The sequence below is a fragment of the Esox lucius genome, chromosome 5 (assembly GCF_011004845.1).
Source record: "Esox lucius isolate fEsoLuc1 chromosome 5, fEsoLuc1.pri, whole genome shotgun sequence".
NCBI classification, from domain to species: Eukaryota; Metazoa; Chordata; class Actinopteri; order Esociformes; family Esocidae; genus Esox; species Esox lucius.
Window position 1 is genome coordinate 30,316,016 of NC_047573.1, and position 13,445 is coordinate 30,329,460.

General features: G+C 43.4%; 1 long non-coding RNA gene across 1 annotated transcript; it reads right to left on the reverse strand.

Annotated features, from left to right (window-relative positions):
• Positions 1–781: 781 nt before the first annotated feature.
• LOC114839387 lies at positions 782–8,302 on the reverse strand. The gene is made up of 5 exons (XR_004575782.1): positions 8,186–8,302; positions 2,040–2,090; positions 1,743–1,841; positions 1,156–1,402; positions 782–1,062 (listed from the first exon to the last, which is right to left on the reverse strand). It is a non-coding gene; the product is annotated as an uncharacterized LOC114839387 (long non-coding RNA).
• Positions 8,303–13,445: the final 5,143 nt, after the last annotated feature.

The following is a 13,445-nucleotide window of genomic DNA, read 5'->3' on the forward strand; positions in this document are numbered from 1 at the left end:
CAATCACACACCTGTTCCCGCTTGACTCATCACCGGCTGTATATCTGAGGAGCCCTGACGAACCGTCCCTGCCGGATCGTTGATCCACATCCGTATGTGTCACGGCTCACAACCGAATCCCTAAAATACTTGCGTGTCGATCCTACTAATTCTGTTTCCCTGTGTTTGTAGGAATCTCCTGACTACCTTTACCAGCCCGTGTATCGACCTCCTGCCTGTCCAAGACTACTCTGCTTACTCCCTGTCTGTACCTCTGCCGCCAGCCCGTGTGCCAACCTCCTGCCTGTCCAAGACTACTCTGCTTACTCCCTGTCTGTACCTCTGCCGCCAGCCCGTGTGCCAACCTCCTGCCTGTCCAAGACTACTCTGCTTACTCCCTGTCTGTACCTCTGCCGCCAGCCCGTGTACCGAACCTCTGCTTGCCCACGACTACCCTCATATTAAATTGAGTTTCACCGCACTCATCCAGTCTGCGTTTGGGTTCCTTTCAGATCTGACATTGACAAAGATTTCATGTGCTACATCATCTTGGGAGTTGGAGTCTATCAGTATCCTCTTGATCGCAGCCGGGGGTATTTTGGTATATGCCTTTGTAGACAATTGCAAAACCTCCCTTTCCAATTACGTTCTTGGAATCATAAGTAATTTGATCCACTGGCACATATGGCAGTCGTTGCAAATAAACTGAAATATTTGTGGAAATATAGTTGTAACACTTAGTCTTTGCATTTTGCATTACATCATTTTAATTATTAGTACTGTACTCACGAGAAGGCAATTCTAAAACTTCAGTTTCTTCAAACCCCTGTTGTTCAGCCAGACCTGTTGTTCAGCCAGACCCTAGTCATTTGATTAATCTAATGTATGTTTATTATTAATTCAACAAAGGTACCTTGGAAGATTTAAGTATTGGCCAAAATACCATGGCTATCTTGTGCTGTGCCTAATAACTTTAATTAGCTGTGGTATTTTGTCAATATACCACACCTCTTACAGGATTATTGCTTAATTATCCAACCTTGTCTCTGGCCACCTCCGCATCCTCAGAGTAGTTGTCTAAATCTTTTTAGAATGTTAATGACAGAAAATATGTATTACAACAACATTTGACTATAAATTATGTAAATTCTTCTGTATGGTAACATGAAATCTTACCTATTAAATCAAAATGATTTTCCCCCTTTGATAAAATGACAGCATTGTTAGCATTTTGCATAAAGCAAGGTGGTAAACTTTTGTCGTTTAGAAATAGACCCCCATGCAAAATCTTACCTCAACCGGATAATTTTTGTCATTTAAATATGTTATAGACATTTGAATGTACTTGGTTAAATGAGATTTTTTTTTTACCTGCCAAGAAATCCTCTGACGGGGAACTAGAATCATTTTCTTGTGGCCCGGGCTTATAATAAATAGAAAAACACATCATTTAATACACCTAATCACAACATCCACAAAAACTGAAAGCAGGTTACCATCCCAAGAACACATAACATTGACATTGTTCAAAACCAAACAACCCCTCTTACAATTGAAAGACTAGTATAGCTACTGATTTCAGTAAACTTTCTGTAGGCAAAGTGTGTAGGCAATGTGTTCCAGGAGGATCAAAAAGTGTCAAGTTTCACTAAGCATGTATGAAGTAGGGAATTAAACACTTGTAAAACACATTAAGGACAAAGGGGCACAATCAACAGCAACCAGTATATATTGCCAATATACGTTTCCAATGACCAACTAACCGAGGGTGGCGGGACAATGCTGGAACTGGAAGCAATCGGTTGGAAAGATTTAAACAGTGGTGCACAAGACATTCTGTCTGACCTACACCCTGGGAGCACCTGGAAACAAAAACAAAACCATTCAGGAGCTGTTAATGTCATTATAATGGCAATATATAATTGTTAAAAAACTATGTAATGTTAGTCCTGACCTAAATAACTAAAGAAGGTAATCGTATTGTCAAACCCACATATGACAAGTTTACTTAAAGAAGTACCTAGTGTTATTATTTGTAAAAACTTAGTTTGAATTCATACCTCAGAATTTGTAGGAACAGACCCCTGAAGCCGTACTTTTTTGAGCATAGGCTAACAATGAACAGACAAAAACATGTAATATCCAGTAATACAATGTGTAGATGTAGTAATTGTATAAGTTAGTGAACTGTTATAAGCTGTTGTAACCAATGAAACAAAATATTAAATGTCTGTAATATGAACCGAAACTGAAGGAGCAAGTAGGAGAATAGGAAAACCTGTTCAAGCGGTTGCCGGGGATAGAAAGATTTAGTATGTCTGTTTTGTGAGAAACAGGTCACAGGTCAGAGACACACACACATAGTCGGACAGACAAGACAGAAACCAGAAAGGGGGGCAAGGGGATACTTGCAGTTATCCTATAAGGAATAAAACTGGGATTGGGCCAATGGCACACACTTTGTAAGTTAACGCCTCTATCTCTTTGGGCGTAGTAGAAGTATAAAAATGATGTTTTGACTGTTGATCCTTAGACATTGTGCAGCGACACGTGTCTCCAGAAGCTTCTGTAATAAATGGACATATAACTACGGTAATTGCCCTGACTCCCTGTGTTTTATTCTCCTTTCCAACAAACCAACTTGGGGAAGTGTTATACTTCAACAATTTGGGGGCTCGTCCGGGATTGGAAAGAGGAGAAGGAATTCGATCTTGTCCAGACAACCTACGCGAGATTCACAGGTTCCGAGCCGGCTCATGATAAAGGTAAGCAGAGCCTGTTATATCTAAATCTGCATATTGGCTATGAACTAAATTGTGGACCTGTGGAAAACGTATTGGGAGACTGGTTTAAATTCAGGGGGTCAGGGGAACGGTTTGTGAGTTAGAGTCTCACTATAAGTCGGGTTAGAGGCCCGTTACCGGTGTGTGAGTTAGAGTCTCACTGTAAGTCGGGTTAGAGGCCCGCTACCGGTGTGTGAGTTAGAGTCTCACTGTAAGTCGGGTTAGAGGCCCGTTAATCGTTCTAGGGTTGACTACCCTACGCCACTTCCCGACGGGGACGGTGGAGAGTTGCGAGTTAGAGTCTCGGCAACCAGTCGGGTTAGAGTCCCGAGGACTTAGGGGCACCTCGAAGTATTTATTGTGTGTAAAGGTTCATCTGGGTTAGAGTCCCGGGGAGTTTTATAACTCCCCAAATTCTGTATCTGGGTTAGAGTCCCGGGGAGTTTTATAACTCCCCAAATTCTGTATCTGGGTTAGAGTCCCGGGGAGTTTTATAACTCCCCAAATTCTGTATCTGGGTTAGAGTCCCGGGGAGTTTTATAACTCCCCAAATTCTGTATCTGGGTTAGAGTCCCGGGGAGTTTTATAACTCCCCAAATTCTGTATCTGGGTTAGAGTCCCGGGGAGGTTTAGAACTCCCCAAATTCTGTATCTGGGTTGGAGTCCCGGGGAGTTTTAGAGCTCCCCAAATTCTGTATAAGAGAACTGGGTTCAAGTCCCAAAAAGTGTTGGGTCAGGTACCCGTTTATCATTTGTTAATTATTCTGAGTCCCGGTAACGTAAGTCAGGTTGAAATGGACGGGAAGTGTGAGAGAGAAGTTGATGACGATGGGCGGTGTCCAGGCACTGGGAAGTGGAAACAATTGGGGATACAGGTGGCAAATGTAATGACTGTTGTAGGCAGGATGGACCCAATTCAGAAAGAAAAAGAAGGGATAGAAGAGAAATTGCGACAAGTGGTGAGTGAGGCAGGATTAAGGATGGAGGAAAGGAGATCATTACATGTTATTTTGTGGAATAAGGAGAAGGAGTGTTCTAAAAATCGAGATAGAGTTAGAGACAAGAAGGAAACAGCCAATTTGGTCAAGAGAGGGAGATATAGAGAAAAGGAGAAGGAATGGGAAAAGCACAGAAAAGAATGGTGTAAATTAGCAGTGTGGTGTCAGGGCGTAGACCATGTGAACAAAGAGAAAAAGGGACAGAAAATTAAGGAGAAAAAGGGAGGAGAGATAGAACCCCTAGCATATGAAGATGACCTGGTGGTGCATGGTACCGTGTACCATTATATCCAGCGTTATGTTTAGAGAGTGGGATATTGTCTTTAGACACACAGAACAGCAAGCCCATAACTCAATTCACAGGAAAGCAAGATAAGAGAAAATTAAGTAGGAAGGCGGAGTCAGAGAGCGAGACAGACACTGAGGGGGAGGTGAAACCGTTCAAGGCAAGGGCAGAGAAAGAGGAGCGAGAAGGGGAGACGACTAGGAAAGAATAAACAAGAGGAGATTACTGGGGCCATAAAGAAAAGATCAGGCCGTACTAAAGGCAGGTTAGGTGAGGACTCAAGGTCAGGGTCGGACGATAGTGACACAGTGAGAAGGACCAGAACTAGGCAGAAAAAAGGGAATTCACATAGAGGACGGGTGGTACTCACGGGCAATGCAGTAGGGAGATGGACTGACTCAGACAAAGACCCCGACACAGACAGTAGTGGAGACGGGAGTGAGGGAGACGTGGACGTATACCCTTTGCCGCGTACGCCCCCACCAGAACATAAACTACACCATGACACAGTAGAATCACTTCAAAAGACTCAAAATAAAATGTATACACGGTCATAAGCAGGGGAAGCTGGTTGTGCTGGGTTTCAGCTGCCTCTCTTTAGAGTGGGAGGCGGCGAACCGCGATATAAACCATTGGGGCTGGGAGACGTACAGGCACTGGTAGATAAATTACCCCCGATGGGAGAGGGAGGTGGACTATGGTTGTCACAATTTGATAAACTCACAGCTGGTCAAATGTTGGCACTGGGGGACTGGAGGGCAGTAGTCGTCCGAGCCATGTCCGCCCAGGCTATGACTGAGATAGAAAAAGGGGCCGCCACTAGGCGGAGCCCTGACGACACTCCTTTCAGTCAGGTGGTCGGGCGCATAGCCACGGCCCTGAGGGGACGATTTCCCTTGCCTGCTGGGGCCCCGATGCCCAAGTTACCTTGGGAAAAACAGCAACACCCTAGACAGTATCTAGAAGCATGTAAGGACACATGGGCCAAACACACAGGGCACCACCCGGGGAAGGGAGGTCTGCAGCAGGAGTGGTTTAGAAGGGCGGTCTTAGAGGGACCTCCAGAGAAAATAAAAGAGGCAATGATGGCAAATCCTGACTTGCCGGGTAGTGAATCACACGTATGGGAAAGACACATAGTACATCATTTACAGAGGGCAAAAGATGAGGAGACAGAGAAAGACAAACAGATACAGGGACTGAAAGAGAACCTGTTGCGCTTACATCTGGGTGAAGCCAAAGTGAGGCTCAATGAAGGGAAAAAGAAACACAGACAGATGGCAGCCCTAGGACATGTAGGCCCTGCATCCTAAACACCAAGCAAAAGACCTGGGGCCCATGGTTAAAAGGGCGGTCAAATGTACTGATTGGACACTCACTCAGGCGCCAAACGTATGGTACTCACACAGCTGTAAGACGTAAAAATGGTACACCTGCATTGACCTGGCTAACGCTTTTTTCTGTCTCCCACCAGCAGAGGAACTTCGTGATATTTTTTCTTTCACACATAGGGGTGACAATGGCGGCCCCAACGGTGGCCGCCTGCATCCAAGCTACAATGACGGTCCTCACCAGACTGGCTGAGAAAGGGTTCATGGTGTCAAAAGAAAAGCTACAGCTGGTAAGGACGCAGGTCTCCTTTCTGGGCAGAGTAATCTCGCAGAAGGGAGCGGGGCTTTCCCCAGCTCACCGCACAACCAGCCTCCACCATCCTAAACCCACTACGGTTCAGTAAATGTTATCATTCCTGGGGCTCACGGGGTACAGCCGCAATTACATCCCAAACTATTCAGGGCTCACAGAGCCACTTAGAGCGCTAGTTAAGGAGCAGGGAATGCGTAAACTTAAAGCCACTCTCAATTGGACTTGCCCGGCCGACAAGGACTTCATTTTGCTGAAACAACAACTAGCCACCGCAGCTGGTCTGGCCATACCAGACTACACAACACCTTTTTTCTAGATTTTTCTGAAACAGGATGAGTCATGAACGGGGTCCTGTTTCAGAAAAAGGGGGGAGAAGGCTCTGAGAGAGACGAGCTAGTGAGACATCAAAAGGGGGCTTCCCTACAAGAGAAAACAATTTGGCAACAGAGAGGAGCAACAGAGACGAGCGGGCTCTGGAGAGGGCCAGATGGTAAAGTAATACTTCCACCAGCCATGCGGGGAGATAAATTTGCAGAAGCCCACGGGTTGGGCCATGTAGGGCCAGCACAGATGTTGAGGAACCAATTATGGTAGACATGGTACGTAACTACACTAGGACATGCACCATCTGCACACACCACAATCCAAAACCGACGATCAAACCTGAGATGGGGGCGTTCCCCATGACGACGAGACCTGGACAAGAGATAGTGATAGACTACACTGACATGGGGGAAACTGTACGGGGGTGCCACTACATGTTAGTGTGTGTGGACATGTTCACAGGGTGGCCAGAAGACAGTTTCCAGGACCAGCCGCGGGGCCTGCGGTCCCGGAAGGGGAAAAGTGGCCCAAAGATCACAGAATGTATTTTGATGAATTGCGAGCTCTCGTTTCAGAATTCACCAACAGAGTCGGAGAACGGAGGGACCTGCACCCGCTGGACCAGAACCTGCCCCAGGCGGAGTGGGTGTTGCTGAAGGTCATCAAGCGAAAGTGGTCGGAGCCAAGGTGGACGGGTCCTCATCAGGTGGTCGAGAGAACGAGTCATGCGGTCCGCCTGAGGGACAAAGGAGAGACGTGGTACCATTGGAGTCAGTGTACACCAGCGCAGGAGCCAGGAAGGTCGCTAAAGGACCTCATCCAAACCGGGAAGGAGGAGCTTTCCCCAGCGGGGACGGAAGAAGGACCAACACCAGCCGGACCGGTGCCAGGAGCGGACCCCAGGACACGGCAGGACTACGAGCGAGTGAAGGAGACAAAGGACGGCGTCAGGGGAATAGACTCTTAAGGGGAAAGAACTGAAGAATACTTTAACAAAAGGGGGTATAGGACACCGAGTGGCTACCACTCGTACCAAGATGATAGGGTTACAGAGAAAGGTCTGGGGAGATGATAGTAGAATGAAATGGTATATGGGAATTGGTGGAGTAATGATGTGTGTTGTTACAGGTTTCCCAGGTTGGCATTGGGTCTTCATTCCCCCAGCGAAGAGGTTCGCGACCCCACCTGAGGACACTTGTTTGAGGAAATTTGGGGGATTGAATTGGACTATGTCAAGGGGTCGCATACGAGCATTCTGGGATAGATAATCCGCTGGAGGAATGGATGATCTCGAGGTTCGGCCAGTGGAAAGGTTTGATAATGTCTGTTCTTTTATCGCTTTCTACATTTGGTGCTATAATGGTTACTTGTGGGTGTTGTTGTATCCCATGCATAAGAGGGCTTGCCATGAGAGTGATCTCTACAGCCATTGAGAAGGCTCCAGGATCGCCATCAGGGATGCTGATGCCTCTACTGGAGCAGCATGACCCGGGAGAACTGGAGCATGGCGAATAGGGGTGATCTCTCTGGGGAGAGATCAAAAGGGGGAATTGTAGATGTAGTAATTGTATAAGTTAGTGAACTGTTATAAGCTGTTGTAACCAATGAAACAAAATATTAAATGTCTGTAATATGAACCGAAACTGAAGGAGCAAGTAGGAGAATAGGAAAACCTGTTCAAGCGGTTGCCGGGGATAGAAAGATTTAGTATGTCTGTTTTGTGAGAAACAGGTCACAGGTCAGAGACACACACACATAGTCGGACAGACAAGACAGAAACCAGAAAGGGGGGCAAGGGGATACTTGCAGTTATCCTATAAGGAATAAAACTGGGATTGGGCCAATGGCACACACTTTGTAAGTTAACGCCTCTATCTCTTTGGGCGTAGTAGAAGTATAAAAATGATGTTTTGACTGTTGATCCTTAGACATTGTGCGGCGACACGTGTCTCCAGAAGCTTCTGTAATAAATGGACATATAACTACGGTAATTGCCCTGACTCCCTGTGTTTTATTCTCCTTTCCAACAAACCAACTCGGGGAAGTGTTATACTTCAACAAATGTTTAGCACAAAAACAACAGTTGTAGACAACTTCAATATGTACCACTTAAATTTGGTAGTAGTAACATTGTCATACATATTGAAGAGGCTTATATACTGTTATCTTACCCGTTCCTCAGCCAGGTAACGGTGTCCTGCTGTTTGAAAACAAAGGACATCCAATAATGCATATAAAGAATAAGTATCACCAAAAATTATAATTATCATGGCACTGAACTAAATATACCCATGGATCTTCGTCCAACAAAGAATGTTTTCTTCCAGACATCCTTTATTTCTGATAGGGTTTTATGCTCTTTTTCAAAGTCCCCCCTTGGCCATGGTGTCCCATCGTCATGGCAGAGTGTGAAGGCTGCACCTGGAAGGTCAAAGTCTGGCCAAAGTCTGTCTTTGGCAGCAGCCACAATTTCATTGTAGCCATCAGTGGGGTCCAGTAAAAATTTGGACGGCTCCTCCTCAGCAACAACTCTAATGTACTTTCCCCCTGTCACTTTTGTTTTGTCTTTCCAAGCCATTGGACGGATCCTTATTTTTAAATATTTTTGCTCTGTGGCTTTGGAAAGGGGAAAATGTTTGCGTTTACTTTTGCCCTTAAGTTGACATTCTTTTGCAAATTTAAAAATGGTTGCTGCATCTGTAAAAGTAAACATATCTGAATTTAACATATATTTAAATTATTGTTGTATAGCATGATATTTTAATCCTCGGACCATGACAATACACTATCGAACACATGGTTTTACACATAGACCACACCCAATTTAAGGGAATTAAACAATAATTTAGTACCTTGGCAGTCTTGTGGCGGTTTCTGCAAAAGTTCTTTCACCCTTGCCTCAAAGCCCTTCTGTGTGATTAAGCCTTGTAGGAAAGAAAACATTCAGCTGTTTTACTTTAATAATACATTATCATCAGCTTAGAGAGGATACTTCATATAATAGCATTAATAGTTGTAGACTACCGTGGATAAATGATAAACTTATCTTTTGTTTGGAATGAAACAGAACAATTTGCAGATATTTGCGGTGGTTCCTGAAAAGGGTTTGAGGTGCAGGTTCCAGGAGACATAAGTGTGGGATTTAACCTACCTTCATCTAGCTCTTTCTTTAGGGCTTCATAATGAGCTTTGGGGTCTCCCATGTTCCTAAATGAAAAATTTAGAGCCCCCACCAGCTGGCTACAATGGGGACGTAAATGTGGAAGAGTTTTGGGAGTCAGTGGAGCTGGAAGTAATAAGCCGTGGATTTGTTACAAGTAAATAATGGTTCTATTCCTAAAGCATAACATGCATATTCCATCCTGTGAAATTATCATGCACTCATTCCCTTCTGTCGATCAGAATACACGTATATTTTATTAAATGGAAATGTATTTACTACTTTTAATAATTCATTGAATATTGTTATAACAATGTGTATGCCCTTTTAGGTGGTCATCAAAATCAGTTTTTGGTGAAACCATGTTACCACAAATGGGCACCCTGGTCCTTACACAAGAGAATCCAGCACTGTGTTGAATACAGAGTTTGCCAGTTGTACAGGCAGCTGAACAGGTGGATGTGAATGTAACGGAAGACAGACTCTGCAATGAGCTTATCAATCTCAAGGTTTGCAAAACATGAGTGCATCCTTAACATATGAATAGTCATTGGTTGTATTACTGTTGTGCAACCCTTGTTATACCTCAATGTTTCAGATTGAAGCAGTGAGGAAGCTGTGTAAGGAGTGTGGTTTGGACTCTAAAGGTTCTAAGATGGATATTATCCTACGCTTGAGAGGTGAAATGAAAAGCCGTGCCACATACGACAAAGTCTTCCAAATGGTTTGGGGAGCTTCAGGTGAGTTAGCAGTGAACATTGGAGACTGAAATATTGACAGAGTATGTAAACCTTTTTTGTCTAAAACCTCTTGTTGTATTTCTGCTTCTGTCACCAGGTGGCTGGGCAGTGATAATGTGCCCATGTGCTGTTGTGTACTCTATAAAATTCAACATCAGAGCCGAGAGTCCCAGAGATTACACTGATCTACTAATGTCATGGAAGTACTTCCCCAACATTTCAATCTATGATTTTGCCAGAGGTTTAGCAACCCATGCTAACCTGAGGGAGCCACAGATCACTCCTTTTGCACCAAATGAGGGAAGACTTGCTGAACCCAGTCCAGAAAACTTTGCTTTGGCCAGTAAGGGAGAACTGAAAATAAGTTTGCCATGGCTCAAGGTTCGGAAGGTGGACCCAGACCCAAATGGCCACCCAGTCACAGGATCTGCTGATCATTATGCACTTTATGACACTTTTCATGAGGAGAACACAAAAGATGTGAAAGATAAGCTGCGAAAACTTCAACTTGTCCCAGAGCTTGCTGGATGGGTTAACAGTCAAGCTGCTGAACAGTTTTTTTCTGACATGAAAAAAAACAATTACTTCTTGAACATGATGTCCCCATCAACGCATATCTTTATGATGCGATCCATCGTGCACTGCAGAAATGAGCGGAAAAACCAAATTAGGATTGCAAAACATAAAAAGCTATTGGGGAGTGACATGCAAATAGACTGCTTTGGAAAGGCAAAATTGGGTATTTATTTACATGGATTTCAACTTTCTCAGTCTTTAGGTTACTTTCATAGTAATATTATTATTTAATCTTTTTATACTTAGCTTCAAAGTCAACACCAGCACCACAACACCGAAAGAGGCCAATGAGCTCCGAAAGTGTGCTTGGAAGTAAAAGTAAGTGTACAACTACCTGTAAGATTTAAAATTTTACATTGTTTTTATATTATACATGAATGCTTTTGTACTAGAAGGGATCAGACTTCATGAGGATACTCCATCCGGCACCATGGATCAATCCAGTCTCACCATAACACCTGTACCCACTGCAACTTCATCTCCTCTACCCAGTGTCATCCCAATCTCTCCAGTCACATGTGGCAGTGACTGTGACAAGTTTAGTGTACACAGTATGGCTCCTCATCGATCTGGATGGAACGTAAAGCCTCATCCTGGGTAAGAGAGATTGGTATGTGACACTGCTATTCACAGTATTTTAGGGATGTATTTTTATTATCTTTTATTGACACGACAGTAGGAAGCAATGGCTGGGGAACAGGTGTTTAGAGGGAAACAGAGAGGAAAGGCACAGACAGTTGGATGAGCCTGGCCTTGAACCCACCTTCGCTGGGGGGGTATGCGTAGACCGTCGCTGGGAGCTTAGCTGGCTAAACTAAACTCTGGCACTTTCCTAGTATTTCAAAATAGCCTGCTAATTCACAATAGCAATTTAATACCATTTCTACCTTTTGTATGTTAGCTGTCATATGTTCTGGACCGCCAAAGATGTCCAAAGGAGAAAATATGCTATGTTGGGCCAACAACATTAACCAGAGCTGATTTCCTAACACTTGGCCTAAGGCAAGAACTGGAGGCAACTGTAAGTATGCCATTCTGAAGTTACATATGCGATATGTAATTTCTCTTTTACATTATCACATTGTGCCAATGTTGTATGTTCATATGAATATGCTTGTTTGTTTTCATGCATTATAGATTGCTGTCTAAAGATTGTGACTGACAATGCAGCACTGAGAGTGAGTGTGGACTGTTTAACTTTTATTGACTGGTTGATGTTCTATTGGTGTTTTAGTAGTGAGATATATCCATGTATTCTGTTTTTTCAGGGACAAAACATATACTTGGCTGATGCGTATATGGTGGTGACATGGTTACCTCCAATTAATACGGATCCTTTTCTCTCTTTACCTGTAAGTTTAGAATCCCTCCTTTCAAAATGTAGTCAAAAACAACACTTGAAATCCATCTCAATAACCTGTTTAATTCTATCATTTTAATAACCAGGGTTATGTGGCATCAAAGGATTTCATATTCTTTCCATCCTTTCAACCTGCATCTAAACAGGATCCGGGACACTGGGTGCTATGTGTAAGTTTACTTACACATTTTGGCACTCTTATTAGTGTCTGTGTAAGTAACAAGACGGCATTTCAATTTACAGAACCTGCCACAGCAAATTGGTGGGGTGGACTGTGGGGTGTTTTTGTTGATGGTAAGTTATGAGATGAAAAATAGTGGATAATAAGGCTAATCTGTACCAAATTACTTGGAGTTACATGCAAACTCAATATATTTTCTTTATTACAGTACGCACCGCATATGGCCCACAAAGAACCATTAAACTTTACAGCAGTAAGTTGCGGGAACCCAAAAATAGCATCTGAAACTAAAGTGTAGAAAGTGAAAAACCTGTTATTTCAAATATTCAACTGTGTTTGGGTTACTCAGCATGACATTCCACGTATTAGAAGATGGTGGTGCCTAATTCTTTTGGAGAACTTCTCGCTCGAACGGTATGATTTAAAGTACCCCCTTGTTGAATATCAGTTCATAGTGCTATTATGCATATGCTAATCTTGTGGTGTTATTATGTCTCTATGACACCCCCCTGTTCCTTCTCCAAACCTAATAGACACTTCACACATTCTGCTGCTGATGCTTTGCATGATGACATTGACCCACCTGTCACTACATGCGAGCAGGCAAGTTCCATGTACAGTATGCGTTGTTATTTAGAGTTACACTATGTAATCATTATTTAGAGTTAAATAAATATTTTATTAATCCTATGTAATTCCTGTGATCATTCATTTCAGTTGCCAATGTGTGTTGTTGACCTGGGGGATGCTGTTACCTGGGTGAATGACAACATGGGCCTCTTCAGAGACTGGGTACAAGTCCCAACCCCGGATCAGGAGGAAATAGAGGCTGCTGTTCAGATGTACAGAGACGCCTCAAGTCTAGAGGAACAACAGGAAGCTCTCTCTCCGTTCATGTTTTTGTTTACAAATTTTGAGGACACCAATATATTCATGGACGAAATGGACAAAAGAGGAATTAGAGTGAATTTTGAAATTCGCTGTTAATTTGTTTTAGTTGATGAGGATACCTTAGCAGAATTAAAAAGGAAAGTGTTGGGGAAGTGTTTAACTGGTCAGCAACTGGTAATTCATGGGCTCTGGTAATATTCAGCCTTTTATTGTTTTTATTTTTGACTACAACATAAGGCACATATTAACCCTCCAATAAACCTACTGTTCCCACCTCAGGCATGAAAGCATCTTTATTATGTTTCACTTTACCAGGTAGAGCTCAGATCAAATACATTGTAACTTCACTAAGCAGCTTTCTCAACCATCAACCTACTAATGATTGTCCTCTATCACATATAACCAAGCAAGGGTTGCTCAAACAAAAACTGATCGTGGCAGGCATAATATGTCTGTGCATGTGTATGTATGCATGTGTCTGTGTTACAACTGCAGATTTCTATGCCACCAGTGTCTGATTGTT